Raw genomic sequence first — 18,038 nt, 5'->3', positions numbered from 1 at the left:
CTTTCCACGTCGAAGGGTTTGAGAAATTCTAACAACTTTCAGTTTCTGATGCTGATTACTTTAGATACCGAGATCAATGATCTCTTACAGCTACTTGTGCCCGGTAATCAAGCTGTCTATTAAAACTAGCGGGGTTTTATTGCTTACTTACCTGAAACGATCGCAAAGTTTCAGCTACATGCGATGTAAACTTAAACTAGTTTGAAAAAAAAAACGTCATTTTTCCCACTAAGGGGTCGTCAAAGCGGTACGGTGACCGGAGCAGGAAAATTATACATACATACATTCAAGTACGTAAATTGGATTGATTTAGTATAAATGCATGTTGATCGATGAATCAAAACAGTCCTAGCAGACTTGTACAACCAGTTGTGATGGTAATCAAATCGTACCATAAAAGACGGACTGATTTTAGTACAATGGGTGAAGCGAAAGATTCTTTCGCCATAGTAAAATTGTTATTAAAGTTAAATCTTAGCTACTAGCGACAACTCTTTCGACATGTTACGCTGCATTTCATGTTCCCCAGGTTTTTTGAGAAATTTAACTGTTTCCAATTATACATTAAAATTTTTATTACGCACAGAAATATTACAAAATACTATCTTAGATTCCATCGTACTGACCCAAAAAGCAACAAGTCACGTTTCAACACTGGCAGTGCTAGTCGAAATTGCCCTTGAATTCATAGTCACCCATTGCCTGGAGCATTTTTGAATAGGCGTGCAAAACAAGCCGTTTGCACGGTTGTTTACGATGTTGTTTATACCCAGTTTATGTCGTGATTATGTTTTTCGGTGCAAACGTCAGGTAAAAGTTTGACGGTGATGGCCGTTTACCACCAATTTAATAACCTGCGGCGGCCTAATAACTGGACCGCACCATACGCCGTTGATCTTATAATGAACCGCAATTTCAGTTACTGCGGTTCAGTTCCCCTTCATTACCCAAAAAATACGGCAAAGAATATTGTTTACTTTGCAAGTAACAGGCTGGCAATTTTTATTTGCGGGAAAGCCCTCGAGCTCAGTCATAAATTGAGACAGTTGGAATTTTGCCAAATAAATTGGCGCTGCCGGTACACGATTCGAAACATCGAATTTTTCAGTTAATAACACATACATAATTAGATGCTTCCTAAAGATACTTATATTTTTAAATCGAGCAAATCCCGAAGATATATCAACATGCGTTCAAATTTACACGTACAATCAAAATAACACGCAGGGTAACCAACGTATTTTGGACCCTTCAGCTTATGGATAGCTGAATTTGGACATTTACAGCAAAATCAAATGGAAGTGTCTAAATTATGTACAGCTGCTGATGGGGTTCAACATACCTTGGTCACCCTACTTATAGATATTTCGAAGTGTTCCTACTACTACGTATATGATATGTAAATTGAATACAAACAAAAAAGTAAATGAAAATTTAACTAATATTTTTAAGAGTGTACCTTAACCGATGGATTCACGTTCGAATTCATTGTTTCTCCGTGATGACTCGGAGCATAAAAGGGGGAATGTATGAAAATTATTGCAATCTTCAACCGTGCTTTTTAATAAGCTTTTTTAAATGTTGAATACCTTTTCACCTGAAACGTGTAAATTGTAAATGACTATTTCAGAAAATATTCTAACTTGAAAAAGCAGTTCTGTTCTTTGTGCATCGATTTTACGTATTTTAATCCACCAACACTAGTCGGTTGAATTATTTATTGGCACGAAGTTTGAAATATGTCGCACGCTAAATAAAGAGGTTGAGGGTTATTGTTTTTGTCCAGTCCGCTGCGGTTCCAAGGATCATCACTACAGACGAGCCACAGGGCCTAGGAAGGAGTAGTGGGTTTAGGTCCGGTTGTAATGCTCCGACAAAAAAGAACGGCACACAACTTCTTAAGCGTTGCCTAAATGACACGTCCTTACCTAACTTTCTGCTTTTCCTTTCACCCGCGATCCCATTCTGTTTGGATCCTATCAATAGCTTTGTTTCATTACTTTCTTCTGCCGTCCCCTGCATTGATGGTAGCGTTATGTCCATATACTTTTCTCGATTTTTGGACGCGCAATCGAAAAATATGATAGTGAAAAATTATATAAAAACTGATAATATGATTCAATTGGCGTCCAAATAGCTTTGAAAAAAGTATATGGGTATAACGCTACATCAATTTAGTTTTTGGATTGGCTGTGTGCCATTGTAGGCTTAAGGGGAAACCGAAGGTGGCTAGAAAATGGCTGGATATGCAATGCATCTGTATTGGCAGAACCCGCTTTCGCCATATTGGCTCTAGTATTCTGCTGTTGTGATGCCCCTAAAATTTGATTTTCCATTTATCCTTTTTACGCACTATAATTACGGACGCTAATAAATTGTATCCTAATATGCGAACAATCTGTTTGACAACTCTGCATCCATCACGTCTGGCATTCTTCTCCTGTGCGGCAGTGTTGCTCTTTCTTTCGTTTACGCAAAAGAAGGAGAGCAATAGTTTTGTTTACATTTCGCCTAGGAGAGGAGAGTGCCAGATTTGATGGATGCAGAGTTGTCAAAAAGATTGTTCGCATATTACGAACACAATTTAGAGCACCTGCTATTATGGCGCGTAAAAATCGCTTAATTGATCCGCTATACATCAACGAATGTTTACCCTTAATCGATCTAATCATATTCCTGGGAAACCCATGCTCGTTCATAATTTCGTGGAATCATGAGCATTCCTTTTTTCGGATAGCTGCTCTGTATTCCAAATTCTTACAATCAACTGGGGCAGTAAGCCAGCTTTTCCTGGTCCATCCTAATGAGCTCCACTCCGACGCCATCTTTCCCAGACTACTTCTGGCCTGGTTTTTGAATAGGTCATAACTGCAAATGAGAGAATATCTTCGCGTCTCCTCTCTTACGTCTATCACGACGCTGCAAATACACTTGACGTCATTTTTTCCGCACGATATGATTGTAGATTGTTTGCGTCATATGCTAGCTGATCGTAAAGAAAAATTGTATTGAAATGAAGAGAATCTCTCATTCGCAGTTATGATCTATTCTAAAATCTAAATCTAAAATCAGCCCAGATTTATTGTTCTTTAGCTGATTAAAGGCGTACTTAACCCATCATGACCCGGCGCACATTTAAACTACGTATTAAATTTCATACGCTAAGATATAATGGCCTGAATTCGCCTATCATTGCGATTGGCATCTTGTCCACGTTTCCCCAAAATGGATCATTTTAGCTAGCTTTTGCTCATGCTTATCGCTAGATGGACACTAAAGCGCCACGTGCCATATTTAGAGTAAACTTTAGAGTGATACAGATTCCACGTCATAATTTCTTTCCGTTCCGTTGTTGTTGATGGTTGCTGACGGTTGATCTGAATCGGCCTTTATGGGTGGATCAATCAGTTTGAAATGCAGTTTGACAGCCGTTCACAGACGTCCGTCGAGTATGTTTGACAAAACATGTCTATGCTGGAGCCATCTGTGAGATTTTTCAACTTTTTTAATGATCATCCGACGCCGTCATAGTTTTCTGCCAGGGTACAAACTAGCTATTCATCAATATGCTGCTTCCACCTTTCGGTTTTCGGACCTTTCAATCTTTCGACAATATATTCTTATCCCGACACATTTCGGCTCAAGACACAAAACTTGTGTTGCCTGAGAACGATTTCTAACAATTTTTTTTGATAAAATTCAATATGGCAACCAAATCCAAGATGGCCACAAAAAACATATTTCATTTGAATACCCTGTTCTTCTTTACAAAACCATGCCAATTGTTAGTTATTTCATTGCAAATTTTAGGAACATCACACCATATAGATCACAAGGTTTGCTAAAAATTTAACTTTTTTCGAAGCTTTCGGGCCCCTTGCTGAACGAGGGGTCTACTGTTTCGAAGTATTAAAAGTGAAGTTCTTATTTTTAAATCATTTTTAACCAATCAAGTGCAAAAGTTCCAATATTTGAAGACCTCGTGTCAGTAGATGCCCCATTTCAGCGAGAATAACTCATATTCAGATTTAATTTAAAAAAATTTGCCTCCAAAACCACCCGCATGCTAAATTTGGTTCCATTTGCTTGATTAGTTCTCGAGTTATGACGAAATTTGTATTTCATTTGTATGGGAGCCCCCACTCCTAAAAAGGTAAGGGGTCCTAATTCATCATAGAAAAAAAATCTTGCCTCCAATAACACCCACATGCTCCTAAAGTGGGGAGGGGTCCTAATTAATCTTAGAAAAAATTCTTGCCTCTAAAAGCCTTTACATTCCGAATCTGGTTCCATTTGCTTGATTACTTCTCGAGGTATGAGGAAATTTGTATTTCATTTGTATTGGAGCCTCCCCTCCTAAAGGAAGGACGGGTCATAATTCCCCTTAAAAGAGATAATTAAAGATGGTAGGGGTCTCATTACATCATAAAAAAATTCTTATCTCCAAAAATACCCAAATGCCAAAATTTTTTCCATTTGCCTGATTAGGTAGTTCTCGAGTTATGCAGAAATTTGTGTTTCATTTGTATGAGATTCCCCCCTCTTAGTGGAGGGAGGGGTCTCTAACCATCATAAAAATCTTCCTCGGTCCCGCAAACCCCTACATGCAAATTTTCACGCCGATCGGTTCAGTAGTTTTCGATTCTATAAGGAATATACCGACTGACAGACAAACAGACAGAAATCAATTTTTATAGGTATAGATTGACAACATATGAAGACCAACAATACCATGCATAACGCATCTGTTGCATTTGTCTGATTTTTGGTGTCTGTCAGACTACCACATCAGTCGCAGAAGGTTAAATCATTTTCAGCAAATTTTTCTGTGCCTATAATAATCCTCTCGAGCATGAAATTTAGAGCAAATAAAATTTGTTTAGAAACTCCACCTCATTTAAAGTAGTTTAGATGACAACAAATGAGGATTCAGTTTCTAATCTCAATTTTATTTTGTTTAAAATCATATTTGGAGCATGAAGCCCTTGCCCATGATTAAGCCCTTCGGTCCGGTTGAACATATATAAAACTCCGATCGTGATGAACTGAACTTAAAAAAAAATCATTTGTAATCCATTTCCACATGGTTAACACTTACATCACCCTAGACGAGTGACGAGACTGACCTGCTTGGCATTTCGTCATCATTTTCAGTGAGTTCGTCTACCTTCTCGTTAACCAATGCTGCTCCGCTCATTTCATCGGTTTTCTGTTTAACGTGGTGTGCCTAACAATTTCGGTACATAATGCCATGTATTAGTGTTAGTACGATAAAGTACGGTAATCTTATGAATACTAATACCGAGTATCCTTTCTATTTTCATTCTGAAAGATTTAGAGCAGTACCGTTGAGTGGAGCGTCCCCTAATTTATGGTACAATTTCAGACTAGAAGTTTAGAGCAATCAACCTATTTTGGACACCATTTGCCGCTGGACGTAATTTGGACAGCAACTACATATCAGGTCCAAAATAAGTTGGCTACCCTACTTGATTTCCACTATTCTAATTGAGTAACACAAATAACACGCAAAATTAAATAGCGGACCAACAAATAATTTAAAATCATATAATTGATTATCGAGGTTGTATTGAGTATTCAGTAGTTGTTTCACTTTTTTATAATATTTAGTAGGATCTCTGGTAGGGAATCACTTCAATTAGCTGGGAGTAATCATGATGCCGGTAAAACTAAATTATTTTGTTTACAGTCTGTTTCAAAATCGAAAAATGTGTGTTCACAAATACGAATCTTTGCTATATTAAAACACAGCGAATGTATTACGAGATAGGTACCACATTCTCTATGACAATCCCAGATGTCCGCATCATAGATACATATTCTCTGTCTGGTGACCCGGAAATAACAATTCGGCGTGCGTAAAAACTACACGTTGTTTACTTTGAATCATACCGTGGCCGTGACGCTCTCATGTGGTAAATTATGTACGCAGAGTGTAACAAAAAATTGCTGATACTTTATCAGCTTTAGTTACACGTGAATACGTTTTATAGTCGGTGAACGCAGCAGAGGTGGTGGGCTTTGATTTTTCGGAATTTACTCGTGCCCTAACAGCCTAAAAATTTGACGAATATGTGATTGTTTACAGAAATAAATAGATAAAGGTTGTTTTGCATGACTTTTCAAATTACAATATTTGAGAGGTTTTTTAGCCTTTATGAACGACCAGTACCATTCCATCTATGAGATTCTTTCGGATTTTACATAAAGTTTTACTCACACTTGCTGCTCGAGCCAAAGATACTGATACCTGATACTCACCCGTTACTGCAGGAAATGGATGACTGACTAAAACTGATTACTGACTCGAAAATATCAGGTTTTTCGTTAGCTTGGTTTGAACCGATAAATGTTGACAATTATTGTGTGGTTTGTTAGAGCTACCCACAATAATAGAAATTAAAAATCTGAATATATTTCTATATTTGCATAACTTCCACCGTACATTTAACTCGCGAACTGCTGCTGTACGCACAATTCTTCGATACACTGTAACATCGAGCCATATAATTCACTACGCTCCTAGATCAAATGGATAATTCAATTACTGGACAGCAAAATTGTAATCCCGTGTACACTTTCTACGAACAGTAACGGGCACAATTTTGGCGACCACTATATAGCATAAGCAAAGACAAACAAACATAACACTTGGAAGAAAAATCAACAAATATTATCGTATCACACATTTAGCTTGAACACTAGCGCTATCTATGATCGACATTCTCAAATATCAAAAAACAACATGGGTATCCCTTGAAGTAGCAAATATTTTTTTATGGGGAATTCTCCTTCTTTCGTTATAAAGCGCCACTTTAACCAAAACGGAGACATTACCAACTAAGCCCAAATTTGAAATGACGGTTTAATCGGTACAAAGAATGGAAAACGAGTGTTATGTCTGTTTGTCTGTGGCATAAGCATCCACGGTTTAAATTACGTCCATTAAAAACTATTCCAGGTTGTGTCACTCATAAGGAATTACACATTTTTAAGCCAGTTACTGAGAAGAGACAAACCTCCAATGTATAACGCTTTTCCATGCAAATTGATCCTACATGGATTGCCTTTTTGCTTCTCGGCATTTCCTTTGACGCCTCGACCATTTCTTCGCTTGAAGCGTGGCGAAAAATCAAGGCCAACAAACTCGTTGCATTTATAACCAACCGGCGCGGCGGCGGCGGCGTCGGCGACCGGAGAAAGTTTCAACGTCCGACTTTTGTCGGCAGTGTTTACTGTGCGGGTGTGACCGCTGCTGAGGTGCCGTATTGTATAGATATAATTTCATTGATAGTAACATCTGCGTAATTTCATTTTTCGTGCGATGAGACAACGCGCAGGTTTTTGCGAATTGATTGTCTCTTTTGAACAGGTAAATACCATCACAAAGCCTTCCTTGAATGCATCGGATTTGCTGCAGCAGCGCAAATCCGACCCGGCCAGCGTTGTTGGTTGGTTGTCACGTAGACGCACAGCACCGAGCGGTGTGCGGTGTGGTGAGTAAGTAGAAGGTAAACGATGTTAAATATTTGCGAAGATTTTTCCTCTGTAAAAGAGTTGATGGTGGTTTACCCTTTTATAAACGGGATTAAACAAATGTTGATTTTTCCCACACGCTATCCGGATAATCCATCATGATGTAGCATTGCGAAAATATCCATGAGCCGGTACCTACGTTCATTGGGCTAAGCGTCGTTAAACTTGCGAGGTGACAAACCATTCATTGCATTGAGTACTCTTCGTTGAATTGTATTCCTATTGACCTAATATCTGGACACGAACCTTCATAGAACAGGATGTATGCGATGACGGTCAAAAGGGGCGAGTTTTGTTTGCAGCCATGTATGACGCAAAAGTTTAAAATGATTATATAACATTTTCGGATTTCGGATTGCGGGTTAAGATTAACAGTGTTCGTGTGAAGGCATGTGTGGAAATAAAATATTCACATTCCAAAACACATTGGAACTAGCGCTCATTTCCAGGAGCGGCTATAGCATCCAGCATTTTCTGACCATCAACAATTAACAATTTGCGGAGTTGTTGATCGGCATTCTCACAACATGTCCTGCCCACTGTTCCTTCCAGCTGTACCAACTTTCTGGATAGTGGGTTCGCTGAAGAACTACGCCAGATTGTGGTTCATGCTTCCCCTCCATACACCGTTCTCACATACACCGCCAAAGATGGTCCTAAGCACACGACGTTCAAAAATGGCCAGTGCTTTCACGTTCCCACCGAGCATTGTTCACGTTTCGTGCCCATAGAGTATTACTGGTCTTATAGGGTTTTGTACCCGGTTCATTTGGTATGGGGGGAAGCCTACCAGACCTTAGCATCTTGTGGAGTCCGTAGTAAGCACGACTTCCGGCAAAAATACGTCTGCGTATTTCTCTACTGCAATTGTTATCCGACATCATCAACGACCCGAGATATACAAATTCGTCCACCACCTCGAACTCGATCGCGCTCGGTTCCTCCTACTAACAGGTATCTGATTTTAGACGTAGTCACCACTAATCAAACGTTCACTGCTTCACGTTTCAGTGTGGTATACTACTTAGCAACCGCCTGGAACATCCTTCCGACAACGTTCACGTCATCAGCAAAATAGATAAATTGGCAAGATTTCTTGAAGATCGTGCCCCGCATATTAAAACCTGCACGTTTCATAACACCTTCTAGCGTAATGTTAAACAGAAGACAGCAAATACCATCGCCTTGTTTAAGTCTCCTTTTTTTACGGGTAGGGAAATCTGCTCAGCACCTTAGAAGATACGGTACTATCAGACACCTGAAAAGACAACTCATGGAATGGGGTTTGGTATCCCGACCCCCTTAAGGCTTCGTGCACAAATTACGTAACGCTCAGAGGGGAGGGAGGGAAGACAAGCTAGCGTTACTTTTTGTTACGTAGGGGGGAGGGGGAGTCTTGAGAAGAGTTACGTAACAAATTTATCAAATTGAAAAAAATCGGAATTATTTTTTGCTGAATAAATATGAGCAGCTGAAAACCGTTTGGCCAAACATGCACCATGGGGTGATGCCTAATTGCTGTTTCAGCTGTGTAACTCTATTTTAGCCTTGATATCCACTTGATCAAATTTGTTTTGATCAAAATTTTTGTTCTGAACTCAGACTTGGTTGTGTTAAATCATACAGTTTGATCAGAATTCAGAATTGACATTCTGATCATAGTAGTTTTGATAACGGGTGGCAACTAAAATTTTGGAATTTTTTTTCTCAAGCTGTCAAAAAAAACAACGGTACATGAAGAAGATCTGATTTACCGAAATTAAAGATACATTATCCATTGTTGAAAAAAAATTAGTGTACATTTGAAAACGGTCCGTAATCGGCTGTAAGGCGAAGCTTTCGTTTGACGTCGAAACAGGAGCGTTGGCTGGATTTTCACTACCTTGCTTGCGAATAGTTGCTGGGCATCTTAGGATATGGTAAACAGACGAAACCGCAACATAGTTGCTTTTTAAATGTTGTTCCGTATATTTTTTGCCAAAATTTCTGTTGCAGTTCGTAGAAGTGTACAACGCGCTCCCGAAATGCTTCTTGTTTCGACGCCATTTTAAGCAAAACCGGGCAAGCATAAGCAAAACAAGAAATATTAACAAAAAGAGGAGAGAGAGAGCTAACACATACATACTCTCATTTCACTCTGAGCTCGTTTGTTGTTGAGCATAAGGGCCGCGAAAAAATTCCAAAATTTTAGTTGCCACCCGTTAGGAATGTAGAATCGATGCGTTTCTTGAGTTTGCAAAACTAAAAAAAATTAAACGGATTGTGCGATTTTCATTCAATGATAGGGGGGGAAGTTTAGTTAACGTTACGTAATTTACAGGGGGGCTATGCCAAGCGTTACTTATTGTTACATAGGGGAGGGAGGGGGTCAAAAAACTATAATTTTTGCGTTACGTAATTAGTGTACCACGCCTAATGGGGCATGAGGATCCAGACCCACTAAAACCCTACTCGAGTCTCCAGCCTCAATCCACCCTGGCACCACCTTATCGGTATTACTTAAGCTATTGTGCTTAACACACACTCTTAGATACCTCCGGGATGAGTCGATGTGTCTACCGGCCCTTTGTGGAATCAGACCATGCCCGCTGCCATGTGGTCATCGAGGCCGAACTTGTGGTACTCCGTATGCCTCCAGTTTCACGTTGGTTGAAGCACTCTACGTCCTCACTGATGATGATGCCAATAGGCATCATACCCGCTAAGACGCAAATTGCGTCATATGAAACTGTGCGATACGCACTCGCCACTCTCAAGCACATGAGACGATAGGTACTTTCTAGCTTATCTAGGTAGCTTTTGGTTCCTAACGCCGATGAGCACACTGGTCCGCCATACCTAAGTATGGACTGGACCACGTTGGCTAAAAGCCTTCGCTTGCTGCCATATACCGCAGAGCTATTAGACATCATACGAGACAATGCCGAAATAGCTGTGGAAGCCTTCTTGCAGGTATAGTCGACGTGACTCCCGAACTTGAGCTTGTCGTCGACCATGACTTCCAGGAGTTTTAAGGACCGCGTTGACGAAACAGTGCAATCCCCGACGCTGATATTTACTTGTTGCACCGACTTGCGGTTGTTCACAACGATAATCTCCGATGATGCGCTAGCTCCAGTTTCCTGGAGCGCATCCAAGCTTCGACAATGCTTTTAGAGTGGGCGGCCTCAACTCAACCTCTTAACCATAGACTTCCAAGGTAATGTCGTCCGCAAAGCCGACAATCACAACCCCTACCGGGAACTTTAGCTTCACCATCTCGTCATACATGACGTTCCTCAACACCGGGCCCAGTATGGAACCTTGCGGAACCCCTGCGGTGATTGGAACGCACTTCTGACCCTCCTCCGTGTTGTAGCATAGCATACGATTCTGGAAATAATTTTCCAGAATCCTGTACAGCGACACCATCACTTGGACGTTCCGAAGCGAATTGGCTATGGAGTACCAACTAGCGCTATTAAACGCGTTTCTCATGTCGAGCCTGACAATTGCGCAATAGCGGATACCTGTGTCCTCTTGCGTTGGATTGCCACCTCGGCTGTCTTCGTGATAGACAAGATGGCATCCACCGTAGATTTGCCTTTTCGGAAGCCGAATTGGTTCCTTGACAGACCGTTTGTACCCTCAGTGTACTGTACGAGGTGAATTTGAATATTTCAGCACAAAATGATCTACGTACGGAGGTAAGAGAACTGAAAGTTAAATAATATATAACAAGCATAGCAGTGGTCTGAGCTTGCTTTCTTGCGCTGCGCCAGGGATGTTACAGAATTGGTTTCAATACTCTGATAGTTCCGATGCTATACCAATACTATAGCAAACCCGTTAGGAAGTCTTGCAAGATGTTGTCAACGCTGCTTTAACTCGGATCAACTTTTGTTAGGTTATGGAAACAGAAACCATTTGAAAGCGTAGCACAAGCCACAGAAGCGCGAATACGTTGGTAGTCAAGGTTAGGGCAACCTTTTACCGGATCTTTCCAAGCTAGACCGGACTGGTTGTAGTCACCGAAAAGCAACGTTTAGTTGTTTAATTCCAGCTCAGTTGATAATTCTTTCATCATCCTTACAGTTGAGCAATGAATAAATCACACCGATGCTTAAAAAGATACTAACGATGAGGGTTTTTTTTAGAAATCGGCAGAGGGTCGATGAACCAAATTAGTTTAGTAGAGACAGCAGTCAATAGACCTCCACCACGAGATTTCCTGCTGTTTCGTCGATTTAGATCGCGCGGTTTCTGTTAAGACGATAATATCAAAATGAATCTGCAATAGTAGTAATAAAAGTCGTTGATTTTAGTTCGGAGTCCACACACGTTCTGGTAGTAAAACAACAGAGTGAGTCTTGAAAAAGATATCTCAACGTAGAAACGAGAGTTTTTGAAAGCGATGTCGCACTTGCCTGAACTAAATTTTTGGTAGCCCCGTTTCGTGTACCAACAACCAGGACCAGGAGACTTTTGTTCCCCAGCTGGATTGGTGCAACTGCAGTGGGGAGTTTGGGAGCTACCATGAGTCCGAACTCATTTCATCCCGCTATTGTATCCGATGTCGGTATAAGTGTGGTTAGCAGTCGCTTGGAGTTAAGCGCTGCGTTAGCGTTGGTATGATGGAGAGTTCAGCATGTAAAGCTATGATGAACTGGCAGTTAAAAACACAGAATGATGCAAGGTTTTGAATTTGGAGGCCTTATTCCACACAACCACTCTGCGACCGAAACTACTGATGTACGCTAACAGAAAGAGCACGACTTTGTCATCCCAACGGAAGAGTGACAGTGTAGCATTAATTTTCAAAGAAAGTGCACTGCAATTGAAGCTAACAGGTCCTTGCCTTGTGTTCTGGATCTTGAAGCCGTGGTGGCCGGCACGTTATATTGTTTTCTGGACCATTCAGATGGAAATATCCACCTTCTTCATCACATCGCGAAATGAAAATTTCGGATGAACGCTGTCCAAGCGTTCAATTGGTGGCCTTTATCAGGTCAGTTGTCTGCGATTTTTGGCCGCTGTCCTACCACGGCTGAGTCGTCTAGATTTCCTTAAATGACTTCACGAATTTTCCCGATGCACAGTGTCTCAGGTGTCTCCAAATATATCTATGGGATGCAGCCAAAATTTCCATGACGGTTAACATAAGTTTTTAGCGGACGAGCTCTCGCTTCGATGCCATCTCGATAAGCACTAAATAGATGGTAATGAAGTCCTTACAACGTAAACATTACAGTCTCTGCTAGTTTCTGTCAAAAGTTCGACGATTCTTCCCACACTCTAAAAATTTGCAAACTGAACAAAGTGTCTCACTTTTTTCGAGTGAATCCTTCGAAGGATGAACGGTTATTACGGTTTCAGAATTTGATGGTAAGAATCAACTTAGCAACCTTAAAGCGTTCATCACGAAGGCGTTTCATCGGAGTTTCACTGATAGCAATTCGTAGAGGCTAAAGTTGTGGAAGTAATTTCATGTACTTTTTTTGGATAATTGCTCCAGATGAAATACCATTGCCGTTGGATTAGAACAAACTCTTTAGGTCTCCAGGTCTTTAGGTCTCGAGTCGTTTTCATCAATCCCACAAGCGTTAGCGTTGCTCGATCAAATCGGGATTTTATTATAAGAGTGCGTGAACCAATATTTCAACTTAAATTTATTTATTTGCACACAACATAGGCAATTCTGCTCATAATCATAAGAATTTCGCAAACATTGCTTGTACATTTTAAACATAGTGGACTAAACATTTTCAAAACGCTGTACATTTCCATCGCACTCGAAACTTCCGCCTTCAAACAACTGTTTCTCAGTTCAACGAAAACCATGTCCTTGGCCTATTCATAGCTCCTTTTCATCAATCACCAAACAAAAAATAACTGACACGCGCAAAACATACTGCGCGTTCGTTGTTTATGTTCAACACGTTTCCATTTAGTCTTGAACTTCACAGAATCACAACAAAGTCATGGGTGTAGCCAGTCGAAGCAATTAGGGCGTTAGAGTGGATGAAATATTGCACTGAGGACGGACTGAGATATAAAAGCTTTCTAAACCAAAAAAGAAGTTACGTAATGAACAATCAATATACTGCGGATTTCAGTAACCGTGGGAGGCAATTGGCCATTAGTTTTTCCGACCAAAATTCCATATGTGCACCTTGAAAATAAACGCTGAAAACAATTCAGGTAATTGTACGTACACTTGTAAGTTTTTTTTTCTATCTCTCGCAAAGTAACCATGTAGGTATGTACACAGGAAAAACTGCGGCGCCTTTTGGTGCTGTTACCGGCTTAACCAAATGCACCCCGAAACGTGATGTTAAATTAATCATTTCATTTTTTTCCTTTCTGCTCTCAAGAGCCATTGACTTTGAAATCGTACTTACCACCTGTACCTGTGAATACACATTATTTGGCACACGTGACAATGGAACCTCAACTATTCAACAGATCATATCTCCTCCATGAAGACGAAGGTGAAGGATATTAACAATTGTTGATGCCGCTGCTTTGTGAAGTTTAACTTTTTTTTCGACATTGCCCATATCTATCAGCAAATCTCGGAACAAGTTTCGATTGCCGTCGTCAAAGTGCGGCGCGGCTAACGTGAATGATTTAATTTCTATCTGCCCACTCGGGCGACCGAGACGGCCGAGGTGCCGAATTGTTTCCTCCTGCAATCGGGGTCTTAATTGTGTGCTGAATTTAAGTATGTATGATCACATCCACCGTTCGCAGGCGCAGACAGTGTGACGGCCGTCACTGTTTCACCGCACTATTGATTGGTAAATGGTTGTAATTATCGTCGTTCATCTTCGAGGCGCTGCTGAAATGCTTTTTATTCGGCATATGGTGAATTGTTGCAGAAGTGCACCGCGACGCAGATGCACTTGAAAAGTGTGCAGAACTTTGTTCCTTAGTAGCCTATAAGGACAGCCTGATAACCGGAAAAGTATCGCGAATGATCGTTAATTTCAAGATGTAATAATAGGATGGTAGGATGACTACGTATAAGGTCACGCGACGAGGACGTGATTGCGTACTAATTACTGTGTTCGTTTACGAGCTAAATTGATTTCTTAAATATTTTCGAAAGCTACGATCAAGCCGAACGACTTTGTAACCAACCAAAAACAACGAAAATGTATGATATGCAGGTTTATTAAGACTCAAGAAATCATCATTGACTTTTCGACTTTCAAGAGTTTTTTTGCAATTTGAAATAAAAATGTTAATGAAAACGCGTTCATGCAGTTCCGGTTGCGAGGAAGGATTTTGTATAATAAACAAAAAATCTGCTTCCTTGCCGAATAAGCTGCCTATACATATCACATTTTTTCCAATTAACTATTAATATATCATTCCGACTGCAGGGCTTCGCGTGTGAGTAAATATTTTCCAAAGACAAATCGAACAGATTTACGTCAAACGGCAGATATTACCGTAACATTGGACTAGTCAAAAAAGAAAAAAAAAGTGAGAGAAAACATTACGCCAGTCGATGTTTTCGCAGTCCGACCGAAGGTGAACAGTTTTAATCACTTTGTTCAGGTTCGTTGAACGTTTGCAGCCGGATGAGCTGAGCGTTTGTTTTGGTTCGAAAATAAACGCATAATGCGCCGTTGTTGCGACTTATAGCAGATTTTAACGTATTGGAATATGGTATTCCCTGAGATGACTCCAAATGTTAATCAGTGTGTTGTGATATAGAGCTACATTATCTTATATATCTATAATAGGGTGACAGTGAAAATAGGGATTTTATTGACATTTCGTTTGTCAATTAGCTAACAGGAACAAAGCTTTAACAAAAAATGAATTGAGCAACATCACGTTTCATGCATTTTATTTTTATTTTTTGTATTCTTTTTCTGGTTGATTTCATGATATCCACTTAGCTCCATATTTATTTCGAAGCACTAAAATTTTTGCATGGAAAATTTTTTATTACTTTTTGCTTATCTCATAGGCAAGCTGTCGCCCTAATGAATCACAGTCGTGACTCGTGACAGCTAAATTTTAAGCAAACGAAATGAGACAGTAATAACAAAATGATTTCATCTGTGCTTGATAAATATTTGGAAACGTTATTGTGCAATCCGAAACTAATTGCGTCGCTTCTGGATTCTATGGCAATTACCTCATTGACTTTAATTTCCCAGAAAAAGGTTCCACGTGGTTTGGTAGTTGGCATCGTCCTTAACTTACTTATGTGTCCATGTCCGCCGGTCGGGCAGAACAACTGCCGACGGTTACCCAGCATGGCCTTCACCTATCGCCAGGATAGGTGTTCTCGTCAACAACCCGGATGCCCTGTTGGTTAAGCTGCGTCGCCATAACCCCCTAGCACAGGGACCCAGATTCGCAAAAAAGCGGACATTAGCAATTGGGTAAAAAATGCGAATTTTTTCAAGAATAGTGTCTTTTAAGTAGTTTATTAATAAAATATAGCGCATCTTTCTGCACTGTTAGGGTGACCGTGTATTCACCTATTAGGGTGGTACAAACTTTTGTTTTTTTTTAATAGATTGAAAAAAAAGTCCTCCAACAAGTTGCAGAACCTACTAAAATAAATAACTTTGCTAAATATAGTAACTATCTATCTCTTACTGGTTACGAAATATAATGATGTGTTTAAAAATTGCACTTTCAAATCGATTATGCTCAATAACTTTGCACACGATTTTTTGACTTCTTTTATATGTTCTACAAAGGTATTCAGTATGTTAAAATACATATAATCTCTGAAGACTGTTTGTCGCTAAGACGCATGTTTAATGAGTTATGATATATTTAAGAAAAAAATTCGCACTATTAAAAAAAATTTACGTAGGACTACGTCTTTGTTTACTATACTGGGACTGGGTAGCAATTTGTGAAAACGAAAATAGAAGTGTAACGTTTGAATGAAAGATTTCAAATGCTTTCTTACTTACTTAGGTGGCTTGCCGTCCTAAGACAAAGCCTGTTGAACAAAGTTTTTCCATGTAACTCGGTTGAGGGCTACCGCTCTCCAATTCCTCGGACACCGAGTACTCTCCGCCAGATCTCGCTCCATCTGGTCTAACCATCTTGCTCGCTGCGCTCCTGGTCGTCTTGTTCCTACCGGATTTGAGGCGAACACCATCTTTGCAGGGTAGTTGTCCGGCATTCTTGCAACATGCCCTGCCCATCGTATCCGTCCAGCTTTAGCCACCTTCTGGATACTGGGTTCGCCATAGAGTTGTGCGAGTTCATGGTTCATCCTCCGCCTCCATGCTCCGTTCTCCTGTACGCCGCCGAAGATCGTTCTTAGCACTCATCTTTCGAAAACTCCGAGCACTCGCAAGTTCTCCTCGAGAATTGTCATGTTTCATACCCGTAGAGAACAACCGGTCTAATAAGCGTCTTGTACAGGGTGCACTTTGTACGGGGACTTAGTCTGCTCGACCGCAATTGCTTGTGGAGCCCATAGTAAGCACGACTTCCGCTGATAATACGCCTCCGAATCTCATGGCTGGTATCATTGTCCGCCGTTACCAGTGAGCCAAGGTAGACAAATTCATCGACTACCTCAAACTCATCGCCGTCGATCAATATACTGCTGCCCAAGCGGTGTCGTTCGGCCTCGGTTCCGCTGGCCAGCATGTACTTTGTTTTAGACGTATTTACCTTTAACCCAATCTTTTCTGCTTCGCGCTTTAGTCTGGTGTACTGTTCAGCTACCGCCACATATGTTCTGCCGATAATATCCATGCCATCGGCAAAGCAGACGAATTGACTAGATTTGTTGACTATCGTGCCCCGCGTGTTAAAATCCGCTTGGTTCATACCACCTTGTAGCGCTATGTTGAACAGCAGGCATGAAAGAACATCACCTTGACGAAGCCCTCTGTGTGATTCGAATGAACTTGACAATCCACCCGAAATCCGAACACAGCACTGTGTACCATCCATCGTAGATTTAATCAGTTTGATGAGCTTCCTGGGGAAGCTGTTCTGGTCCATGATTTTCCATAGCTCTTTCCGGTCGATGGTATCATATGCGGCTTTGAAGTCAACGAATAAATGATGCGTGAGAACTCTGTATTCACGGCCCATTTGGAGGATTTGCCGCAGTGTAAATATTTGATCCGTAGTAGACCGACCTTCGACGAAGCCGGCTTGATAAGATCCCACAAATCTATTCGCAATTGGTGATAGACGGCGGAAAATGATTTGGGACAGCACTTTATAGGCGGCATTGAGAACGGTGATCGCTCGATAGTTCTCACAGTCCAACTTGTCGCCCTTTTTATAGATCGGGCAGATAACCCCATCTATCCACTCCTCCGGTAGCTGTTCCGTATCCCAAATTCTAACAATTAGTCGGTGCAGACAAACGGCCAGCTTTTCTGGTCCCATTTTGATAAGCTCTACTCCGATGCCATTTTCCTCAGCTGATTTATTATTTTTTAGCTGCATGATAGTCTCCTTAGCTTCGCCTATCATTGGGGCTCGCACTTCTT

General features: G+C 40.7%; 1 protein-coding gene across 1 annotated transcript in view; it reads left to right on the top strand.

Moving 5' to 3' along the window:
- Positions 1 to 18,038, top strand: part of LOC128735640 (fatty acyl-CoA reductase wat) — a 62,485-nt gene that overhangs the window by 28,186 nt on the left and 16,261 nt on the right. The gene's annotated exons all lie outside the window — the stretch shown is intronic.

Source organism: Sabethes cyaneus, chromosome 2 (genome assembly GCF_943734655.1).
Source record: "Sabethes cyaneus chromosome 2, idSabCyanKW18_F2, whole genome shotgun sequence".
Taxonomy (NCBI): Eukaryota; Metazoa; Arthropoda; class Insecta; order Diptera; family Culicidae; genus Sabethes; species Sabethes cyaneus.
This window is presented reverse-complemented; position numbering and strand designations above follow the sequence as displayed.